General features: G+C 41.7%; 1 protein-coding gene and 1 pseudogene across 4 annotated transcripts in view; one reads left to right on the top strand and one right to left on the bottom strand.

The window, feature by feature from the left end:
- The window catches only part of HIVEP3 (HIVEP zinc finger 3), a 523,062-nt gene that overhangs the window by 96,447 nt on the left and 401,571 nt on the right, over window positions 1-25,044 (top strand). For 2 of the 4 annotated variants that reach the window (XM_058443207.1, XM_058443210.1), the window contains exon 1: window positions 9,550-10,019. The gene's annotated coding sequence lies outside the window, so the exon portion shown is untranslated. Of the gene's footprint in view, window positions 1-9,508; window positions 10,020-25,044 lie in introns of those variants that run through there. The other 2 variants (XM_032160467.2, XM_032160468.2) reach the window with 2 other exon arrangements.
- LOC131384044 (syncytin-1-like) overlaps window positions 1-25,044 on the bottom strand; it is a 77,565-nt pseudogene that overhangs the window by 14,956 nt on the left and 37,565 nt on the right.

Here is a 25,044-nt window from a genome sequence, read left to right as displayed (position 1 = left end):
TAGCTCTGTCTACTGAGATGGCCTGTAGCACTGTAGCACTGTAGCACTAAAAGCACTGACATCCCAGTAGCAGTGAGCACATCAGGTTTCCCAATCTTGCTCTCTAAATGCTATTATTTAATAAAAGGAGCCAGGACTCCTTGGAAACATAGGCTCCAGGACTGGGTAGGAAAACTACAAGATGAGCCTGGAGCATCTTCTGGTGCTAGAAAGTAAGAAAGTGCTGAACAACAACAACAACAATGGGAATATGCAGAGTACAGGAACCAACCTGAAAAAGCTCTTATTGGCCAAAGCTGGAACAATTTAGGTCAAAAAAACAAGTAAGGATATATTGGGTTATAACTCAAAGAATAAAATAACTATCCATGAGTCTGTGTTGACAAAAATAAAAGTTGAATAAACTGATTATTTGATGGGGAGAAAGGACAGTTCTTCCTTATCAGAAGAATTCCAATGAATAAATAGAGAGAAGTGGAGGAAATAGAAAATCACCCCTAGAACACTGCAGTCATAGTTGCTGCAGACAGTTCACCTGATAACTGTTAAACTAATGGGTATAAGTTTGAGAAACATGGTGTTTGCATAGTCTCAAAGTATTTGAGACTCCCAAAATTTATCAATTGCAAAGGAAAAAATAGTAATTTCATAGTGGAGAAACCTGGCAGATACCACCTTAACCAAGGGATAATGTGGGGTCTCACTAAGTTGCTCAAGCAATCCTCCTGCCTCTGCCTCCCAAAGTTCTGGGATTAGAGATGTGAGCCACCTCACCCAGACAGTAAGACATATTAACAGCATGTCTCCCTTCCCCAGTTCGATGCACTGAGAAGAGTGCATCATTTCTGTGGCATTCTTGCCAAAACCCCATAATCCCAGTTTAATCATGAAAAAACATCAGACAAACCCAAATTGAGGGACTGTCTACAAAATACCTGCCAAGTACTCTTCAAAAGGGTCAAGGGCAAGAAAGACAAGGAAAGACTGAGGAATAGTCACAGATCAGAGGAGACCAAGGAGAAATGACAACTAAATGCAGTGTGGGATCCTGAATTGAATCCTGGAATGAAAAAGGACATCAGTGGAAAAACCAGTAACATTAGAGAAAATTCTGTAGGTCAATTAATAGTATTGTACCAATCTCAATTTCCTAGTTTTAATAATTGTACTATGGTTATGTAAGATGTTTCTGATAGTGAAAACTGGGTAAAGGGTGTATGGAAACTTGCACAATCTTTACAATTCCTCTACAAGTCTAAAATTATTTCAAAATAAAAAGAAAAAAAGTAGGGAGAGCATTTGATTAAATAGCCCTGAAGGAAAGAAATGAAGAATCCTCTGGGCTATAAGGGACACTTTAGACAGTGAGTGAGACTTGTGGAAGAACATTTTGCATATCACCTAGGCACTCCTGTAACCCACTGTAGTCTTTGGACTGTAATTTGAGAATTACTGTAATAGGGTCATCTGACTCAACTCATTTAAAGACATCCTATTTTTAGGGATATTATTTAACTCTTTCTTAAAAATTGCTTTAAAAAGCAATAGATGCTTTTACAAGCCTTTTTTTTTGAGATGGAGTCTCGCCCTGTCACCCAGGCAGGAGTGTAATGCTGCAATCTTGGCTCACTGCAACCTCCGCCTCCTGGGTTCAAGCGATTCTCCTGCCTCAGCCTCCTGAGTAGCTGGGATTATAGGCACGCGTCACCACGCCTGGCTAATTTTTTGTATCTTTAGTAGAGACGGAGTTTCACCGTGTTGGCCAGTCTAGTCTTGAACTCCTGACTTCGTGATCTGCCCACCTCTGCCTCCCAAAGTGCTGGGACATAGGCGTGAGCCACTGTGCCCCACCTACAAGCCGTTTTTAAAAGATAATTATTTTATCCTTCTAAGAGAGGTATGAAGTTTTTTTTCTCCTTGCTTTTACGGACTGTGATTATTGGGGAGAAGGGTTGCAAACTGGTGGTCCATCTTCTGATTCCAATTGTTTTTAGCTACACAGCTTTCAGCTTTTTCATTTTTAAAATGATATGTAGAGAGGCATGAACACTCCAGTTCTCTTTTGCTTATGCCAAGGTACTTTGCACACTTACATTATTTGATTGGCCCTGAAGGCACATAAGTTTTTTACCCCAGGTGAATGTAATAAATTACATGTGATTTGGGGTGTTTATTCACTATTCTCTAGTCATGACTTTAATGACTTTTTAATGACTTTGCTATGTTTGTCTTGCAGCATTTTTGGGTAGTCTGTGGGTTGCCACAAGAGAACTCCACCCCACCCCCAAAACACACACACAGAGTTTGTTTAGCCAGAATACACAAACTGACCAGAAGCCAGGTGGCCTGTCTCAGTGCAGGATTGGGTGGCTCCCAAGGGTGCCCATTTGGGAGATGTCAAATGGGTACCCAAAGGAGGATCTCACCAGATCAGAGAAACTCATCTGTGCTACACCACACTCCTTTTGTACTAGAAGCTTACAAGACTGAGGGAAATACTCCAATCACTTTGCTTAATACTTCCCAGAAGGGAATTCTTACCAACATCAGACTCTTCCGGTTCTTGAACCCAAACAGCCTGACAAGGCTACATCCTCGCCTAAGACAGAAAGCTGAGTCAGACTCCAGGAGCTGGTAGCTGAGCAGAGTCTCTGCCTCAAACTTTCTAGTGTGCTAGAAAGCTGAAACTCACAGTGGCTTATCACTAGGGTTGTCAGAATTAGCCATGGAGCCTTAAAGATATACATATGCCAAGACCCTCCTGTAGCAACTTGGAAGCATCCATATTTTCCCTAAAACTCCATAGGGTTTTTGATACATAACCTCAAGTAGGACCTTCAGGCTGCAAGAAACTTTAGCTAACATATTTTAAAAATTTCTCTTAATATTCCTTTTTTTGGTTCACAAATTTATGACTATTCCACTTAAGGCACTAATGGGGGCACTTAAGGCACTAATAACTTCACAGTGGGGGAAGTTCCCAGCACAGTGACTGGAACATAGTAAGCTCTCCATAACTGCTCATCTCCTTCCTTTCCTCCTTCTACTTCATTTGGACCTTATTTAGATCTGCTATTTCTTTCCCCCACAAACTGAGGTCATAGCCTCCCTGTAGCTCCTTTCCCTTCCCCCCAGCCACCTCCCCCAGCCTCTGGTACCACCATTCTACTCTCTACTCCTATGAGTTTGACTTTTTAAGATTCCACTTATAAGTAAGCTCATCAGGTGTTTTGATGAGCACTGTGTTTAGCTTGAGTGCCACAAATAAAGTGCCTTTTGAAGAATGATGTGAAATTACAAAGGATAGAAGCTGGTTTGAGTGACAGAATTAGATCCCAGATGTCAGGGCAAAATGATGGGCTGATTTGAACAATATGAAACATAATAGGGCTAAATGTAAGGTCTTGTAGTGGGGTCCAGGTGACCAGGTTAGGGAAGGGACCCCAGGTGAATTTCTAAGAACAATAATGTTTGGAGGCATGGGTTACTTTTAGCCTAGAGAAGCTCAGACTCTTAATGACCTGATCAATGGCTTCAGATATTTGAAGGACATTCAGGTGGTTTGGAGATACCCTTGTTTTGTATGTACCCAAAGAGAAGAACAAAAATCGGTGAGAAAAAGCTCTGGAACAGAGACTGCAGCTGCATAAGGACTTTCTCATGATCACTTATCATTTATGGAACCCTTATTCCCAGGCACTGTTCTAAGCACTCTACATAGATGGTCTCACTGTATCTTCAACTGCCCCAGTGGGTAGGTACCTTTCTTACCTCTACTTAATAGATGAGAAGAAGTCAGTGTTAGGAGGTTATATAACTTGCCCAAGGACATTTTGCTACTAAGTGGTAGGGCCATAACAACTCCAACTCTCTACCATCTCCTTGCATGTGACTTATGAGGTAAGATATATAAATAATTTAGCAACACCAGGTACATAGTAAGTATTGTTGTTGGCAATAATAATAATGATAGTCCCTAGGAAGTACTATGTTTCTCATCATGGTGGTTGTAGTTTTCTATGGCTGCCATAACAAATGACCACAAACTCAGTTATTTAAAACAACCCATTTCTCTGCTTACAGTTTTAGAGGCCAGAAATCCAAAATCAAGGTATTGATAGGGCTATGCTCCCTCTGGAGGCTCAGGGGAGAGTCCATTCCTACCTCTTTCTGCTCCTGGTGGCCTCTGGCATTCCTTGGCTTGTGGCTGCATCCCTCCAATCTCAGCCTCTGTAGTCACATTGCCCTCTAGCCCATCTCCTACCTCAGTCCTATAAGGATACTTGTGATTTCATTTAGGGCCCTCCTGGATAATCCAGGATCTCTCCTCATCTCAAGATCATTAATGTAATCACATCTTTTGCAATATAAGGTGAAATTCAGTTTCTAGGGATTAGGGGGTAGATATCTTTCGGGGCCAGTAATTAGCCTATCACAATGGTATCTAAGCATAGACTGGATGACCACGTGCTTTTCTTTCCACTATTAGAAAAAAAACTTCATAGAATTCTATGATTTACAGTATTGGTCAATCATAACACCTGTCTTTCCCTTGTGGAATTTTTGTGTATGTGAAAATAGAATATTTTTAAAGCCTTATTTTATTTTTAATTGACAGATAACACTTGTATATATTTATGGGTACAATATGATATATCAATACATGCATAGTGTACATTATGGAATGACCAAACCAGGCTAATTAGCATATTAATCACCTCAGATATTTCTCCTTTCTTTGTGGTGAGAACATTTAAAATCTTCTCTTTTAGCTATTTTGAAATATACAGGACATTATTATTATTAACTGTAGTCACCATGCTGTACAGTAGGTCACCAGAACTTATTCCTCCTGTATAACTGAAACTTTGTTCCCAATGGCCAATGTCACTCCTTTCCCTTCCCCCCAGCCACCTCCCCCAGCCTCTGGTACCACCATTCTACTCTCTACTCCTATGAGTTTGACTTTTTAAGATTCCACTTATAAGTAAGCTCACACAGTATTTGTTTCTCTGTGCCTGGCTTAATTCACTTAACATAATGTCCTCTAGGTTTATCCATGTTTTCACAAATGGCAGAATTTCCTATATGAAAACAGAATATGTTTTTAACAAGATATCAGTTAGAGGTAAAACTTACATTTTTTCAAATACATAGCCACAGTCCAACACTATTTATTGAATAACACATTCTTTCCTCCACTGATTTAAAATTCAGTTTTTATTTCTTAACTACCTTGTAGTAACCAGGTTTATAGCTAAATTTGTTTCTTGACTTCCATCAATCCACTTTGTAGGTTTCTGCATTTGTACTGTGCCATTTTGTTTACTGTAGCATTAAAGTATATATTTCTAACTGATGAATTGTCCTCCTTTATTATTCTTCATCAATTTTTTTGATCAATGACTCTTTTACTGTTTTTGTTTTGTCATCATCTATTTCAATTTTAAAAATCCTTATTATCATTTTAATGTGGTCTTGGGAAGAAGAGGAAATAGATGGAATTATTGGCCTGCTATAACAATCCTCTCTTTCTTTTCTTTTATCTCTCTCTTTCCTTCCTTCCTTCCTTCCTTCCTTCCTTCCTTCCTTCCTTCCTTCCCTCCCTCCCTCCCTCCCTCCCTCCCTCCTTCCTTCCTTCCTTCCCTCCCTCCCTCCTTCCTCCCTTCCTTCTTCCTTTTTAAGTGATTTTACCTGTTTCCATTGAGATTTTCTATTTTTTTTGTTATAATTATATGGAAGTTTAATTCCAGACACATATATGTAAGAGATAGATATAGATATGAATTCAAATCTGGAATAAATGTACATATACTCTTATCTTTCAAGACTTCTAACAATTAAATTTTACAACTATATTCTCAATTATTTTTATATTTGACCACATATTTCATTGGCTTTATTAATTACATTTTTTATATAACATATCTTCTCCTTTCTTGAATTTGTTATCCTGCCTTATTTTTTCCTCAGCTGGAAGAGATCTTCAAGTAACCTTAAATTTTTTTTAATAAAGGGTGTTTGGGTGATATAATTTCTGTGTCTTTGAACATACCTTTCTTTTTCATTGCATAAGAGAAATTATAGTTTGGCAGCTGGTAGAATTCTTAAATTGTAATAATGTTCCCTTAGAATTCTACAGAAATTGTACCAGTGTCTTTTAGCATAGTGTTACAGATGAGAAGTATGATATTAGTCTGATTTTCTTTCCTTTTAAGCAACCTGATTTTTCTCCTTTATGAGGAAGCTTGTCATTGTTTGTCTTTGCTCTTGGACTATCAGAGTACATCTGGAAGTGTGTATTCTTTCAGTAGTCCTGCTGCCTAGCACAGCATTTGATCTAAGGCCTAAAGACTTCCTTCAGGTTAAGGAAATGTTCTTCTGTTATTTCCTTGATTATTGATTTCTTCTTCATTAATGATGTCTCCATCTGGAACTCCTAGTAGGCTAATATTGATTGGATATTCTGGATCTATCTGTTATATCTTATGTTTTATCTGATGTTTTAAATCTCTTTTGTGTGTGTGTGGTGTGTGTGTGTGTGTACTTTTTTGGGAGGGGCAGTGGCATTTCAAAAGGAGCTGATATCCTGCCCCTATTCAACCTTTGGCTTCTATTATATTTGGAACAAACCTCTCACTTTCCAAAGAAGCTGTGGACCTATTTCTGGGTCCAGCCATTCTGTGTGGAGAAACTGACCATGTTCCTAATGTCCCTTAATTTGCCTTTATACTGCTGCCTATGATTCCCCTCCAATCCTGATTCTCTGAGTTTGGGATTTTCCAAGACTGTTTTCTGGAAACCTGTACACTTACTTCTTAGGGGTCTGTATTAGTCTGTTCTCACACTGCTAATAAAGACATACCTGAGACCAGGCAATTTATGAAGAAAAAGAGGTTTAATGGACTCACAGTTCCACATGGCTGGAGAGGCCACACAATCATGGCGAAGGTGAAGGAAGAGCAGAGGCACATCTTACATGGTGGCAGGCAAGAAAGCGTGTGCAAGGGAACTACCCTTTATAAAACCATCAGATCTCATGAGACTTATTCACTATCACAAGAACAGCATGGGAAAAACCTGCCCCCATGATTCAATTACCTCCCACCAGGTCCTTCCCATGACATGTGGGGATTATGGGAACTACAATTCAAGATGAGATTTGGGTGGGGACACAGCCAAACCATATTAGGGTCTTTGCAGAATCATGAGCTTATCAGTACTAATTAGTTTTTCCTCCCATGTCCCTTCTACTTTGTATCTTCCCATATTATTCAAAATGTCTGCTTTACTGATGACATCTTTCCCTGATTCCCAGCATTGCCAGTGAATTTACCGTTCCCCAAACCAAAAGCCCCAGTATGGAAATAGTGGAGAGTTCTGACACATCATATGGATAGCTGGACCAAATGACCTTCTAGCCTCATCTAACTCTGGGAGGCTTTTTCTTTAAAGCAGCATAATTAAAGGGTTGAGAAACAACTTTTACTGAAAAGGCCAGAGAGATAGAGTTTAGTTTACTCAGGAGAACAGAATAAGGTGAGACTTAAATGGTGAGTCACACTAAGCCTGCTGAAGATACAGCAGGAGGGACTAAGATTAAATTACAGCCGAAGTGATTCATCTTGGTCACTACAAAGATCATTTAACCCTTAAAAAGTTGTGTGGCATCATGATACATTGCAAAGCCAAGTTACAAAGCCTCATTTTCCTGGAGCTGTTCTCTTTAAAGGTAAGAAGATGGACTCGAATCACCTTCTGAATTATCTGACAGCCCTGTGACATGATTATACCTTGGTGCCTGAGATGTTAGATGGGAAATAAACAGCAGCATCTAGTAAACTCTCCTGGGGTAAAAAAAAAAAAAAAAAAAAAAATCGTCTTGTTTTCATCCAGTCTTACTGATTCTTTTAGTGTGAAGACAGAATGTTTTTGTCAAAAAACAAGTTCTCCAAATTTATAAACCTGATTGGAGACATCCTTAGTTTCTTCTCAAACATGCTGGGAAAACAGGAATGTCACTGAGACCCCTTCACCATCCCCTCACAGCCCCTATTCCCCGGGGCTGGGTAGAGGGAGAAGCAGGGGGCAGGGGCTGGACCAGGGAGAGAGTGACAGGCTCTCTGTGGTAGGTCTGTGCCTTGTCACAGAGCCTCCTGGGCTCAGGTCTGTGGTGGCCACGGGAGAGCCAGCTCCACGCTGTGTGGCTGGTGACATTTCCGGCTGCCAGGGCCCAGCCAATCAGTGATGGGCCCAGCTTGCTTGGGCGATGACACATGAAATATGATAATTTTCTGCCAAAGGGCCCTGGAAGAGGGGAAGGAAGAGAGTGTGTGTGTGTCGCTGGGAGGGGTCCACACAGGAGCGCCTGCGATGAGGTGGGAGGGTGACAGTGCACTTGTTTTCACGGTTTGCCTGGCAGGACTAGGCAAGGGAGGGAATGGGCTGTGATGCTGGAGCGGCTGCAGGAGCGCCCCTGTAGCTCCCGAGGTGAGCCACTGCCGCTGCTCTTAGGCGGGAACCAGCGGAGGAGCAGACAGCGCCATGCTGGAGCTCTGGGGCTGGGGTGAAAAAGAAACTGTCAAAGACATTTGCCTTCTTATCACACGTGAGCAAGGTTAGGACTCTTGTTTCTTCTCAGTGCTACCTCTTTAAAAGCCAGAACAAAACTGCAGTAAACACCATCTGGGTGGCTGAAGTACTCGAAGAATAATTATTTTCAAAAAAATTTAGGCTGGAGGTTGTCTCTCCCCCTACCCTGTTTTTCTACCTCCATACCTCCATGCTCACCCTTAAAAGAAAAATGAAAAACAAAACAACAGAACTCAATAACAAAATCTTGAAGAAGGGCCTAAGTCTGAATCGTAAAGACTCTAACTAAGGTTCAGATGGTACTTCTGATTCCTGATTCTGGTTGAAAGAAAATATGTCTTGGAATGCGATGTGGCTCTGGATTATGTTCGAGTTTAGAAATAGTGCCAGAGCTATTCTTTAATTTGTGGACATGGACCCTGAGACTGCAGAGCAAGGCAGGGCAGGGCAAGGAGTGCCCGTGTTGAGCTCTCGGGTGCAGAGGCCCCACTCCCTTCAGCCACTGTTGAGGCTCCCCGGCCCCTGATCTGCAGCCACAGGCTGCTGAGATGTGACACGCCTGCTGACGAGAGTGCCCTGTCTCGTCTGACCCATGAACATGGGTGTTCAGAAGTGAAGGATCATGGTGTTTACATAACGTGCCGATTAGTCACTGAGAAGCTCATCAGTGCAATATATATTTATGGCTTGCATTTGCATTTTTTTCTCTCTCCACGTATATATGTATAATATATGTGCATATATTATACATATATGTTGTTTTTTAAAAAGCACCAATAAATGAAACCCTTATCACTGTGTGCAAGCCTACTGTGGCTTTAGGCATGGGACTGGCTTCCTGTGCTGGGAGTGATAGCTATTCCGAAGTGATAATTGGTGTACTGTGTCTTTAAAAGGTTAAAACCCCTTTCAAAAAAGGTCTGGACTCCTAGTGGAAAAGACAAGCGAGGCATGGGTTGGCTCTGGATTCAGAAAACAGCTGCTGATTAGATTCTGTGTCTGCGGGCTGAATTTATTCCGTGTTTTTCAGCAGCACGAATTCAAGAGGGATGCTTCTGTTTGGGTTTCTGATCGTGATTTATATTTATTCAGAGGAATAACAGAGGGTGGATCTGTTCCCGGCGCGAGCATGCTCACAACCAGCCGACTCTCCCATTATCCAACTGCCTAGTTTGGTGCTTCAATGTACATGGCTATTCCGTGTGCATATGTGTGTATACAAACACGCATGCATGCCTGGATGGACATACGTATGCACAGGTTATTTTTTAAGGACAATTCTTTCAATAAGGTCTTTACCCCTTACTTGAAACAGGTGTTCATGAAAAAAATGCACAAAATCCTGACTGGCCGGAATAATTCATGAAGAAGGGGCTGGATCCGTGGGTCAGAGAACACAGGACCAGTTTGCCATCCCAAGGCCGAAGGTAGGGGACTCTGGGTTTTTATTCGGCGGATGGATTCCTTGCGCTGTATTTTACCTTGTGATTGTGTTTTTGCCTGAGGCCGCACCGAGAAGCAGGATAGCGAGCTGCGATTCCATTTTGTGGCTGCCTTTCTTAGGCAAGGTGTGCGGCTGCCGAGACGCAGGGGCCGGCCGGGTGGGCTGCGCGTGGCGGCCAGTGCCCCCGGTGGGCTGAGCGCGCTGCTCGGCCTGGTGCTGGGGAGCGGCGCGAGCCTCAAGTGACCCCCGCGCGTCAATCACAGGCGGCGGCGGCGGCGGCGGCAGCGGCGGCGGCGCTGGGGCTGTAACCCTGTGCGCGCCGTGCGCTCCAGCGCTGCTTGCAGCAGGCTCTTCTGGGCTCTGCACCCGCGCACTGGCGGCCGGCTCCATAGGATCCTCGGCTGGGGGACTTAGGCATCGCGTCCCGTGGCACCTGCGTTTTCTTGTGCTGCCGTGGCTTGCTGCTCCGGATTGTTTAGGCGGACTGCAGTAGCCTGCTTGGTTGAGAATGAGATTCGTATGATGCTGGTTGCTGAGACAGAAGGGATAGCTTTCTCTTTCCCCCTTAATCCTAGCCCCCTGAAAATATTCCTAAAGCAAAATAATCTCCCAACCCCCAACCCGACCCAACCAAACCCAAACCAAACTCCTATTCTATAGGGGATTCTTGCCTCCCTGCTAGCAGAGAGAGTGTCCTCTCCAAGTTATGCCCCACATTTTACTGTCTTCTAACTGGAAACACTGATGGTGCCGAATGGTCCCTGATATTGTCCAGGCTGCTGAGGACTCCTGAGTGTGGCAGTGGTGCAGAGGAACTTGAAGGCTCTGCATTGGTTTCCTTTAACATAGCTGGTTTGGTTTCTGTTGCAGGTCAGGAATATTTCTGTGGCTAAGGCCCTTCCTTGAACTTTGGGGGCAGTGGTTGCAGGAAGAGGGTCTGCAGGTCTGGTTGCTGGGTGAGCAGCACCCTGGCCCTCTTTCTGGTATACCCTGACGTTTCTGGTAGCCCTTGGCATTGTAACCACAGCAGCCAGGTGCCCACTGGCTACCTGGAGTGCTTCGGTTTTGTTAACTCTGGTGTGCATTTTGTGTGTTGCGGGGGGAGGGAAGAGGAAGGAGGGAGAATGCGGTGTTTGCTGAACTGATCTGCATGGCAGTGTTCTCCAGCCCATGTTTGTGTGATTATGTAATGATCAGACGTGTGCCCAAACAGCTCCCCACCATCTCCTGGCTCTCCCCCAGACTGAAGAAGTTGGGTGCTACAGTTGTTTAAGATGTCTTTATGTAATTATGTGTGTGCTGGGGACAGGGAGAGAGTGGGGGCAAGGAGGAATAATTCGAGCAACTTAAATGTGAAGAACACAGGTCAGTCATCGTGTGTCCCTCTGAGGACAGTGTGGTATTAGCTCTAGGTCAGTGTTGATCTGAAGACCCTCCCGTATCTCTTTCAGCCAGTAATTGCTTATCTGAACTTTCATTTGGTAATTTCACCCCTCTTGCACCCTGGAGACAGTTGGACCCAGGAGAAGGACCCCTGCAGGGCCTCCAGTTTCCCAATTCCAGGCAGAAAATGAATCCTGAAGCCAGGGTAATAGGCCAGGTCCTAGCTGATCTTCATGGTCCTGCTGAGCAGCCAGTGGGGGGAGGAGTTCCTGTCCACTAGGGTGTTACTTGTGCTCTGGGGTTGGGCTATACTGTGGGGCTGAAGAGTAGACCTCAGATGCTGTCTGAGCTGTTTAACATATGCTCTTTAAAGTTGTGATGGCTTGCAGAGGCTGGAGGCCCTTTATGTAGTTGCATTTAAAGATTGTGGGAGTTTTTGCAGGGAAGGAGGACAGTTGTCCAACCAAGATACCTGCAGGCAGGAGGGGAGGGTGTGTGTGACACTTAGCTCTCTCTGCTTCCTCCCCACTCCGTCTAGTTAAGGCACCCACAGGATACAGAACTGTTAACAGGGGCCTTTTTATCACACCCCTGAGCGCCTCAGCCTGGGGCTGTTGGGCAGATTTGTTAATTTGATGGCAAAGTCTGGCCCCTTAAGGCTAAGATTGTTTTTTTGCCCTCAACACCCCAGTGGGTTTGCCTTGAGGGCCAACTACTACTGTGAACTCTGTGGCAATGGATCAAGATGTGTTCAACTGGCACTATTGTTGAGCTGTCTCCGCCCATTGTGTTTTAGTGGCAGCCACCCTCCTTGGAGTGGAGAAGTGTGTGCTGCCTTTGGGCCCTTGCCAAGTGAGCTGTTGAGACATTTAGTGTGTGAAAGGTACAGGCAAGAAGAAGATGCATTTAGTCTGAAGTCCTGGCAGGTTCTAGGACCTGACTTGATGAAAGATAACATTAAGAAAGCTGTGTGACAACTGGATAGAATTAAACTTGTCTCTCACTCCCTACTCTGTGAGTTCCCTGATGTCTTTAAGGCTCTTTTCTGCCCTCTGTGCTGCCCATCAAGGAGTCCCTAACATGCTGTTCTCCATCCTGTTTCCTGGGGAGTCAAAGTGTATTTACAAATCTGCAGATGCACTGGGCGGGCAGGGCTGGAAAACACTGGCTGTATCAACAGGCAGCACTGGCATTCTGGGTCAGACTTGGCCAAAGCCCATGACCATTTTTCTTCCTTATCTGTAAGGTGTAACCATCATAACCTTACCAAGACCACTGAACTATCTTGAGAAGAAAAATGAGATACGTTTAGTAACATATGCTCTGTAGTTGATGGGTATTAGGATAATACCACAACAATCTGGAACTCACATTTACATAATTTCCTTTATCTAGTCGGGACCTAGGTGGCAAATCAAGAGAAAGTCCATGAGCTACAGTTAATGAATTTTGATCATTGGAGGAAATTTTGTATCCTCTTGCAGGCCTCTGTATTTACTTCAAGTTTTAATAGGCTTGGTTATTAGTTTGTCAAATGCACCTAGCAAATCGGAAGCAACTGATACTGTACTGTGCAAGGATTATTAAAGATCTTTTATCAAGTATCAGTAAGAAGTAAGAGTAAGAAACAGAAAAACTAAAAAAAAATTTAAAAGGCACAAGAATTCAAGGCATGGAATTCTAAAGCTGATATGAGCATTCAATGTAAGCAATTCAGTGAAATTTTATGTATTTCGATGGATCTTTGGTACTCTGTTTTATAACATAGTAACTGATGCTCACAATGACCCACATGTACCCATAGAAGTTAAAATTATATTTTGTTCATCCAATTTAAAAAGACAAGAGTTTTGAAGTATCCCCAAATGATTTTTTTTTTTTCATGATTCTTAGAGAAAAAACTGCAACTATCCATGATAATGGCACCCGTGAGGTTTCTGGATAGCCAGTGGCTTACTGGTCAAAATTATATTACAACTATAAAGCCCTGCTGTTGAAATTGAGAACTTTATGATCTCTTGTCAAAATTTATCAGGGAACTACTATGCTACTCTTATTATTAGTGGTTATGTTCTAACATTTGATACTAAAGAAAATACTCATGAACCTCAACCTGTCTTCTTATGATCAGGAAACACACTTAGAGTTCTTCCAACTTGATGACTTTAATTCTGGAGTTGGAAGAGACCTGGTGATGGAAAAGATGGAGCAGGAGAGGTAGACCCTACTGCTATCTGTTTCTTACATCTGTGTAGCAAATGTAGACTTACCACTACCCGGATGTTGTTCAAGCTGTCATGGCCACACCCTTATGCTAAGCAATGGTGTTTTTTCAGTTCAGACATCGTGCTGAAAACTGGAAGGTGGCTGAGATACATGAGCAGTGCCAAACTTGGCCTGACCCTCTGACAATGTGTTCAGTTAAAATTTGCTCCAAAACAAAGGCAAGAGGAAAAACAGAAGTAAAGGAAAATAAATGTAGACATTTTTAAAATAGTATTTTAAAAATTCAATACATACGTGGAAAATGTGAGGACCTAATTAAAAGTAGTGGAAGAGTATTTCTCAGTTTCTAGGTGTACATACATTCATTGTTTTGGTAACTTACTTGAAAAAATTCTTTAACTAAAAGAAACTGTCAGTAACAGGTTATTGAATATAATCACAAATACTGAGAACTCTCCAAAAGTTCCCTGTATCTAATTGTAATATAATGGAGAAAAGGGTATTCCCTGAAATCTCAGGGGGCTTGGAAGGCAGAGGAGGTGAGGCATGGTGGTGGGAAGTGACTGAACCACACTATCCAGAGGGCTGCCCTGTTGGGAGGTTGGGAGGTTTCACAGTTGGAAATATGTGCTTGGGAGGCAGGACAACAATGGAAGTGGTGAGTACATGACTGATGGGTCTCCCCTCCTCATTACTAAGTGTTTTTGAAATGCCAGGTGCAGCTGGAATTCTTGTGGATAAAGGGGGGAGCTTTATATCTAAATATGAAGTAGGGATGATCTGAAAATGCCCTTCAGATCTGGGGAGCAAAGCCAGGGAGAAGCATAGGGAAGCTAGTCTCAGAAATCTTGAGATCTCTGAGCATCAGTGGACCCTTGAATTGGGGTTTGGGATTAACTTTTAAAAAATGTGTTATGTATGAATAACTGAGATCCAAAGAAAAGCTAATAAACAAATAGTAGAAAGATATGGAAAAAATAAAAGCAGTGTTATAAACTCACGCTATGCTCTGCTGAATCTCAGTCACCAGTTTTAGTCTATTGAGTCATTCATTGGACTTCTAGGCTTAGCATTAGATGTTGAAACTATCTTAAGATCAGAGGAGCTGGATACAGTGGGTCATGCCTGTAATGCCAGCTGCTCAGGAGGCTGACACGGGAGGATCACTTGAGCCCAGGAGTTTGAGATCAGCCTGGGCAACATAGCAAGACCTTGTCTTAAAAAAAATAAAAATAAAATTATCTGGACATGGTGGCCCACACCTGTAATTCTAACTACTTGGGAGACAGAGGCGGGAGGATCTCTTGAGCCCAGGAGTTTGAGCCTGCCATGGGCTATGATCACATCACTGTACTCCAGCCTGGACAATAGAGCAAATACATCTCTTAAAAACAAAAAGATCAGAGATGCCCTGATAAACATGAATTGATTGGATTTAAATAGAAGAAGAATTTTGAAATCCTTTTCCATCAAAATTCTATACAGTAGACGCTTGACATTCTCAGTGGATACATCTCAAGCCCTTGGCAAATCCACAAGTTTGCAAATGCAGAAATATTTGCATATGCTCTTGACTTCCTCCTGAATCAGGTTTCAGTCCAGAGTGAAGAGGTTCCTATGACTATTCACAGGCTACCAATTATTTGCCTTTTCAATTTGCACTCAAGGAAATTAAGTTTCTCTCACCTCTAGAGAGTTTCTGTTTCCCTGGTGGCATCTTGGGATGGGGTTACTGGGTCTTTGAGAAGGCTCCCTCTCTAGCTAAGTGACTTGTTCTTTGCTGTGGCTTTGCAACATGCAGTTCACATTTGTGCTCCAGAGAAAAGACAAATTGCCACGTGATGTGGCTATTAGGGGTTGTTCACAAATAACTGAAAAAGTGTTGAATCTACAAGCATCTGCTGGGTTTGCTAAAAAATTGCACATGTGTGCAGCCCCTCAAACTCCCCCCAATTCCCTGGCCCTCAGTATACACTTAATACAGTGTTAGAAACTTCCCCTGACTGTCAGCAAATCTTGATGAGGGGAATTGGGCATAGCACAGCTGAAGCGTCTGGTAAAGAACTTAAAATGAGAGCATCACCATTGAAATCTTAGCAAGAGAAGCAGAATGTAGTCATTTGCTCCATGCCCTCATTTTGAAGATTTCAAAATTTGAGAAAAAACCCCACTATGATTATGATTGTATTAAATAAAGGAGCCAGAGCATAATGTGCCCTGGAGGTTGGGCCTTGCTGTACCTCGCTGGAAAGATTCTCACAAGAATGTTTTGGAGTGGTTTGGGGAGAAGCGCATAGAATTTTAAGTGGGTTTAAGAGCACACCAATTACAATTGAGGAGAGCATCTTTGCCCAGCAACTAGAAAAGATATGTCAGGAACTGCAGCAATCTGGTATAAGAGTTTCTTATTAAATTTGTGTTGTGACCATCTTTTGAAATAACTTTAATGAAATAGCCCCTAGATGCAAATGAATGCTTATAAACTGTGTAGAAAGGTCTAAAGAATAACATTATGACCAACACTTATGTACTCAGCAGTCAATTTGAGAAAAAGAATGTTACTTGAACCTTTGACATCCCCTGTGTACCTCCCTCCACCCTATCCCATTCCCTCTCTTCTCAGGGATTACCATCTTCTAGACATTTCTGTACCTTTTATTCCCCTATGCTTTTCTTTATTGTCTTATCCTCTTGCATTTGTATCCCTAAACAATATATTGTCTAGTAGTGCATGTTCGTGAACTTCCTATAAATGGAATCACACTGTTTTATTCTTTTGTTCTTAATGCTCTTGTGTAGTCCATGTACACCACACCAGTAAGGCTCACTGGTTGACAAACAACTGAAATATTTCCATATCAGTTGGTAAGTTGCTGCTTACCTGATCCTTCCCAGGTGCTCCTATGGTACTTCTCCAAGTCCACTCCTTTCTAAAGGGATTACACCTGGCATGGCAGGGGGTCTTGGGTACCAGCTCTGGCACTAGGGCTGGGACTTCATTTGATTGGACATTGTGCCAACTGGGTTGTTAAATGTTTCGTCCCGGATTCATTCACATTGTTGGGTGTACCTGAAATTTTTTCATTTTGCTGAACCATAATATTCCATTGAATGAATATATGGCAGTTTATATGTCTATTCTATTATTAATTAATGCTTAGCTTATTTCCAGTATTTTGCTATTATAAATAGTGCTGCTGTAAACATTTTTTTTTTCAAGTTCCCTGCTAAGTATGTGTGTAAGTTTACTTAGGGAATACACATAATAGTAAAATTACTGGCCACAGACTATGGGCATTCTCAATGCTGCTAAGATAGTTCAGAATTTCTATTGTGTCATATGAGTTTCACTTTAATCAAAAATTAATTTCCAATGTATGTAACCAATTTCTATATCCAGCTGAAATTGTTCCTATTGCTCTCTAATCTTGCAAACACTTTATATTTTGTAGGATATTGTCAAAAATTTTTGCCAGCCTTGTGGATGTGTGACAGTATCTAATCTGGTTTCAATTTATATACATTTGATTACTAAAGAGGGTCAGTATCTTTTCATACACTGTTGACCTTTTGGATTTTCTTTTTTTTTTGTGAAGTACCTCTTTAAGCCTTTTGCCCATTTATTTGAAAAATTGGGTAGTTTACATCTTTCTTATTCTTTATTTGTAGGAGTTCTTTATATATGCAGGAGACTATTTCTCTGTGTTGCCAAAATACCTTCTCCTTATCTGTGATTTTTTTTCACCATCTTTTTTAGTATCTTTACAGTGGCAGAAATTCTTAATTTTAATGTAATAAAATTTATCAATCTTTCCTTTATCATTGAACATTTTGTGTCTTTTAAAGGACATCCTTAAGGACAATTCTTGTATTGTCTTCTAAACGTTTAAGCTTTGCCTTTCATGTTCAACATTTCACCTTGAGAATGATGTTTTTTATGGGTTTGATATTCCTAATCAGGATAAGAAACTACTCCTGTAGTTTGCAAAGAGCTTTTTTTCTTTCAAATTATATACATGGAGGTTTATTAAATACTTCCTCTACATTTATTGAGAAGATTTATATAATTTTTTTCTTTAATTTGTTAATAGCTGGTAAACTAATTTTCCAATGTTAACCTTGCTTTCCTAGAATAAACCTGACCTGATTGTAATGGGTTCATTTCTTTTACATTGCTAGGTTTTTTTGCTAATAAAATTTAGAAGTTTTACATCTATCTTCATGAGTGTGTTGTACTGTAATTTTCACTTCTTATGTTATTCTTGGCAGGGTTTTGTATCATGGTTTTGCTGAATTTGTAAAGTAAGTTATAGAATGTTTCCTCTTTATCTGTTCTGAAAAAAAGATTATGTGAGGCTGGAATTCTTTCTTTCCTGAAGATTTTTAACCTCTGATTCAATTTCTTCAATAGATAGTGGGTATTCAGGTTTTAATTTTTTTCTTAAATCAATATTGGTAAATTAGATTTTTCTAGAAATTTATCCATTTTATCTGAGTTTTCAAAATTTTACCTTGAAGCTACTTATAAGATGCTGTTATTTTTTAATATTCTGTAGGATCTGTGGTTATGTCCACTTTTCATTTGTAATACCTTCTATAATTTTGTTAAATAGTCTTTTAAGAATTTTCTCAATGTTATTAGAGACTATTTCTAATCCTTGACTTGCTGATCCTCTCCATCTTTTGTTTTCTAGTTTATGAATGTCTATACTAATTTTTATTATTTTCTTCCATCTAACTTATTTACATTTGAGCTATTTTTCTTTCTTAACTTTTTAAGGTAAGTGTTTGGCTTTTTTAATTTTCAGGATTTTTTCCCCATTATAAGCATTGTAAGCTATACAATATTTACTCTAACTTCATATATTTTGATATGTAATATTTTTATATAATTTGGTTCTAAATATTTTATAATTTTCACTATGATTTATTCTTTGACTTACGATTTAAAGCTGTGTTTCTTTTTAATCCTCTGAATATTTGTTTATTTTTCTTATTATCTTTTTGTTACTAATTTCTAACTTAATTGCCTCATGGTTGTCAAATATTGTTTGAGTGCTACCCAGCCTTTTAAATTTATTGAAGCTTACTGTAAGGCTTGGTATGTGGTCACTTTTCATAATGTTTTGTGGATCCTACCACTGTTAGATGCAGTGTTCTATGTAACTCTATTAGATCAAGCTTCTTCACTGTGTTGTCCAAGTCTTTTATATCTTTGCTGATTTTTGTATGCTTGTTCAATCAGTTACTGAGAGAAGTATATTACAATCTCCCACTATGATTGTCGATTTTTCTGTTTGTTCTTATGGTCTGTCAGTTTGTGTTTTATATTTCTTGAGCCTTTGTTATTAGGTACCTATAGGTTTGAATTGTTTTATCTTTCTGGTGAATTGAATCTTTTATAATTAAGTGAAACTTGTTTCCTTAGTAATTCTTTTAGTCTTAAAGTCTATTCTGATTAATATTAACATAGGTCTACCAACTTCATTTTGGTATTTTCCAATAGAGCCTGAAGTACAGTTTTAGGATTTTCTTTATTGAAGGTCTGTTGGTGACAAATTCTTTGATTTTGTTTGCTTGCAAATACACTAATTTTCCCCTTGTTTTTGAGAGAGGTTTTTACTGGGTAGAATTAGGGTAGAATTCTAGGTTGCCAGTTATTTTCTCTCCAACACAATGAAGATATTATTCAACTGTCCTCTGTTTCCATTGTTGCCTCTAAAACTACTGTCTTGTCTACAGACGAGACTGTCTCCTTTGAGAATAATCTGTGTTTTCCTTCTGGTTCCTTTAAATTGTTTGGCGTTCTGTAGTTTCACAAAGCATATCTAGGTATATATTTATTTTTATTTCTCATACTTGGTATTCATTGGAGTTCCTGGATCCATGTGATAGTATCCTTTATGTTATGGGAAATTCTTATCCTGTCTCCTCTTCCCATGAGGCCACAAAAGATAAAAGTGAAGGTCACTTTGTTGGCTAATGTCTTCAAGCTAGCTTCAGGGATTGGCTCTTATTCTAGGCTTCAGATTTTGCTTAGTTTTTGTTCACTGAATATGTCTTACTAACTTGCCAGCTCATCAGTCATTTCAAAAGATGTTTTTCTATAGTATCCAGTTTGCTTAGTGTTTTCAGTAGAGTTGGCTACATATCGAATCCACCATGGTTCAGGAAATGAAAGTCTATGTTTTCTTTAATACCACAATAATCCTTAACACTTGAAACCACGAAAGACTATGCCAAGTCTATTAACAGAATGTATATATCCACATGTATTTATTACAGTGGCCAGTCTATTTAATAATTCATTCAATGATACTATGTTCTTAGTAATGTAACCCATACATGTTCCTTCCAGGCTAAGATAGAAGACAAGTTGGTGCTAGTGGGTTGGGTAGGGGTGCTTTAAACCTGCCAATAAGAGTCTTACTAGAATAGAAGTGAGTGATATTGAGTAGATATAGGTAGTTTAGCCTTTAAATGCAAAAGTATATCAGGTACTAGGGAGTTAATTATTCTTTCTTAGTAAATTGAGAGAGCTGATGGATTTTTGGCCGATTTTCAGTTCTACACATTGGCAATTCTGCTTTAACAGGCTATTTCTCCTGATACAGCTTTTATTACAAACCTGGAACAGAGTGAGTTAGGATTAGAGATGGTCTCTTTCCTCTTCCACTTACTAGATGCCCAGAACCACTCACTTTTTTCTCTTATAGATGCCTGTTTTTTTGTTTCGTTTTGTTTTGCTTTTGCTTTTTTCTGTCTTGGGCCAGAGTTGTACCCTCCTATCTCTTCAATCTCCAGTTTTTATAGAATTATAGGCTTCACCACCTGGAGACCAGCTCTCTTTTGGAGAAATAAAAAGTGAAAGCATCTAGTTCTCCAATACTATCTCTCTCAATTTCCAACAAACAGGACTTGGATGGCAGCTGGCATCCCCAGCTCCCCTTCCATTGCCCATGTGTCTGAGTTGCGCTTGGCTGAACTCAACTTCCATGCCTCTTGGCCAAGGGACTTTATAAACTCTCTTTGTCCAAGAGGTTTCCGACTGATAACTCTGATGTGGTTTACTGCCAGGTGGGTCCTGCTGCTCACTTCTTGGTGTAACTTCTGCGCAAGGGACAATTGGGTTGTCATTGTTCTCTTCCCTTCCTGTGAGCCTACTAGTGGTGGGGCACAGCAGATGGACATTCTGGCTGCCATGGGCCTCCTGCAGGCCCAGGGGAGGGAATCGTGCCAGTGTCACATTCTCTTCCCATTACTGCTGCTTCTTTGCCCTGTTAACCTCTCTGTTTACTTCTCATCCAGCGAGGACAGGGATGCACCTCATATGGGTGCTGTCTTAGGTAGCCGTGTGGGCACCGGTTGATGAAGGGTTCCCTCTTTTCCCATCTTTCCCAGAGTTCAAGGTGGTAAGAGCTCACCTTGCTGCTACCACAGAGTAGTATGGCATTGGCTTCCTCTGTCCTCTCTAACTCCTTTTCTCTCTTACTGTAGCCCCTCTGCCCTACCCCTGTCCCTAACTATCTTGGAGAAAACAATTCAGGGGTTATCAAGGATTACAAGGAAGGAACATGTTTTTCTTGGACAAAGACAAGTGACCTCTCTCCCTCCCAAAGCTGAGTAGTTTTTGGAAAGGCACTTCCTCTTTTTTAATCTAATATATACATGCTTTCTACCTGGGAGGCAGAAGCCACAGAGGGGTCCAATGAGAGCCTTGCGGGCTTGCCAGTCTTCTCTGTGGGTCACTGGCTGCTTTTGCAGAACATCTGCCCCTCTGAAGCAGGCTGAGAACCAGTCTGCCTGGGGGTCTGATCGTTTCTACTAATTTGTAATGGCAGTGCTGGAAACGCCTGCAGCTCAGGGCCTGTCACCTAGGCTTGGCTTGGAAAAGGAGGTGGTAGACTTTGAGGAGAGACAGAAAGGAGGGAGGGAGAGAGAGAGAGAGGGAGAAAGGAAAGGGGGAAAGAAAGACCAAGGAACAAAAACAAGTAAAGGAAGCAGAACATATGTAACTCTCACTGTTAGCTTCAGAGCACAGCACATTTCAGTTTCGACTGCATGACATCAAGTCTCTTGTTAAAATGTTTTCTAAATTGAGTTTAATTTACATGTAATAAAATTCACCTTTTGAAGTGTACAATTTAATGAGTTTTGACAAGTATCTGCACCAGTGTAGCCATCACCACCATCAAAATATAGAACATTCCCATCATCCCTTAAAAGTTCCTTCATGCTCGTCACACTTAGTTCGTCCCTCCTACCCCCATCCCCTTGCAAAACTCTGTTTTCTAAAACTTGAGTTTTGCCTTTCCTAGAATTTCATACAGATAAAATCATAAAATATGCACTCTTTTTGCTTCTGGCTTCTTTCTCTTAGCATGATGCTTTTGAGATTCATCCATGTTGTGTAGATCAGCAATTCATTATTTGTGTGGCTGAATTATATTCCATTGTGTGGATATGCCACAGGATTTTTTTTTTTTCGGATGGAGTCTTGCTGTGTTGCCCAGGCTGGGGTGCAGTGATGTGATCTCGGCTCACTGCAACCTCCACCTCCCAGGTTCAAGTGATTCTCCTGTCTCAGCCTCTTGAGTAACAGGGACTACAGGTGCATGCCACCACGCTCAGCTGATTTTTAATATTTTTAGTAGAGACAGGGTTTCACCATGTTGGTTAGGCTGGTCTCAAACTCCTGGACCTCATGATCCACCTGCCTTGGCCTCCTAAAGTGCTGAGATTACAGGCGTGAGCCACCGCGCCCTACTGCCACAGATTTTTTATCCATCCACCTGTTGATAGAAATTTGGGTTGTTTCCAGATTTGGGCTATTGCAAATGAAGCTGCCATGAACAGTCACATGCAGATCTTTGTGCCTTCTTAGCTCTCCTAGGTGAACTTCTTCAGGTGCACATTCTGTCTATCCTTGTGTCTGCTAGCCTGTCACCAGGTGGGTCCTTCTGTTTTTCTTCCTACGAGTGAGCATCAGATAAGAATGGGATTTTGGATGCCACCACCCGTGCTAGTCCCTAGTAGTCACTTAGACTGTACTATATTCTAATTGTCTGTTGACCTGTTTGACACCCTCACTAGGCTAGAGGCAATTTGGCATAGGAATTAAGAGCACAGGGTTCAAATCCCAACTCTGTCATATACTAACTGTGTGACCTTGGACAAGGTACTTAACCTCTATGTGCCTCAGTATCCTCAGCTGCAAAGTGAGGATAACAGTACCTATGTCATGGGGTGCGAAATCAGATAGATAGATAGACAGGCATGCTTGGCCTATAGGGAATACTATGTTGTTGAATGACTGGACAAGAAGTAGTATCAGCGTCTGGAATGCACATGTCAGATCTCCTTTTAACAACTCATAATGGCACTGGAACTGTCTCCATCAACTGCTCTGTTGCCTGGCACCCTGGCACCCCAGTTCCCACTGGATGACAAGCACTGCCTTAACACTGCATGGAGAATACTTGTTTCCTTTGTCACCTGCTAGCTCTTCTTCCAGCTCGGATGCTGGCTGCCCCATCCTACTGCTTGAGCTAAAGTTCTGTTTCGGTTTCCCTGAATGTCTATTACTCTTTGAAAAACATAACTATAAACTATAAGTGATCCTACCTGTTTGCTTTGTTCCTTCTCTCCGTTGTGGGTCCAGACACATCAACTATGTAGGAAGCAAGGCCTAGAGAGGCCCCACCTACACTCTTAAATCCTTATACCCTAGTTCGCAAAAATCTTCATGTTCCACAGGGCTAAAAGCCCTATGTTGACTAGAGACACGGCAAAGGAACCACAGGCTCAGAAATATTTGTCCTGCGACTCTATCAAGAATGTAACTGTCAGGGCAGGCTTCATCACAGCCAGGGTTGTAGATGCTCATCCCTCTTCTGCAAGCCAAGGGCCAAGGACCCTTGTGGATGGCAGCTCTCTTATTAGGATGGGGGATTGGAGGCCCATGAGGGCAGAGGTGGAAACAAAGATTCAACCTCACAGCCCTTAATCCAGAGAAGCACTTCCTGGGTGTGACCATTTTCTCTCTTGAAGAATAAGATGATTCTGGACCAAGGTGATCAAAAGAACTAGAGAAATCAAAATGCAGGATTGATCTTTGATACTCAGCAAAGTTGGGCATAAAGTACAATGAATGAAGTTTCAAGTACAATCCTCTGTGGGCCGGTGGGAGGTGTTTCTAGAGTATGGGAACTCCAAATGGTACCGTATCATGGCCTCCTTTTACGGCACACTCTGTGTAAAGCATGGTGGTAAGCACCTTCCATGGATAGTCTCCCTTAATTCCCCTTCTGGGAGTAGAAGATGATCATTTTCCCTTACAGCAGTGGGTGTCATCAGGGGGTTCTGATTTTGTTGGTCTGGGGCGAGCTCTGGGTATTTGGACTTTTAAACACTCCCCTAGTGATTTTAATGTGCAGCCAAGGTCAGGACCTGTTTTACAGTCAAGGGAATTGAGGCTTCAGAGGTCAAAGTCACTGGCCCGAGGGTCACCAAGCTGTTTGGGGAGGTGCAGTTAGAGCACATCGCCTGTGTGACTGCATTGTTTGATCCTGAGGCCCTCCTTCTGCTGCCAATCAGAAAACGGTCAGGACCAGGCATGGTGGCTCAGGCCTGTAATCCCAAGACTTTGGGAGGCCGAGGTCGGCAGATCACTTGAGGCCATGAGGTCGAGATCAGCCTGGGCAACATAGAGATACCCCAACTCTACTAAAAATGTAAAAATTAGCTGGGCATGATGGCACATGCCTGTAATCCCAGCTGCTCAGGAGGCTGAGGCACGAGAGTCACTAGAACCCAGGAGGTGGCTGCAGTAAGCCAAGATCATACCACTGCACTCCAGCCTTGGTGACAGAGCAAGACTGTCTCAAAAAAAAAAAAAAAAAAAAAAAAAAGGGAAAATGATCAGCGCTGGCTCCAGGGTGCTGGGCAGGAAATGGTCAGTAGGGATGATGCAAAGATGCTGATGGCTTTCCCAGTGCATCCTTGGTGACCCAATATTCTTTAAGAGGCAAGCATGTGTGTGCTGTGAGTCTAAAAGGCTCCCTGGACAGAAAGCCGCCAGCCTCAGCTGCTGGCCGGCTCAGCAGAGGAGCACACCACCCAGCTGCCCATCAACTCTTGGTCCAGGCTTAGCTTGGTTGCATCTGGCTTCAAGAAACAAGGACAGATGCTTTTTGAATTTTTTTCTAATGTCACCTCATAGCCAGGCATAAATGTCTTGGTCCCTCCTGAGGAGAGAAGGGTAGGACAAGTCGAGCAAGTGTGGTCTTTTCTAGCCTCACCTCCAGAAATAATTGCAGAATACAAGGCCTGAGTGCTCACTGCATTCATCAGCACCACGCTAAGGACCTTGCACACATCACCTCATGTTACCTTCACAG

Source organism: Hylobates moloch, unplaced genomic scaffold, assembly GCF_009828535.3.
Source record: "Hylobates moloch isolate HMO894 unplaced genomic scaffold, HMol_V3 SCAFFOLD_8, whole genome shotgun sequence".
Classification (NCBI taxonomy): Eukaryota; Metazoa; Chordata; class Mammalia; order Primates; family Hylobatidae; genus Hylobates; species Hylobates moloch.
This window is presented reverse-complemented; position numbering and strand designations above follow the sequence as displayed.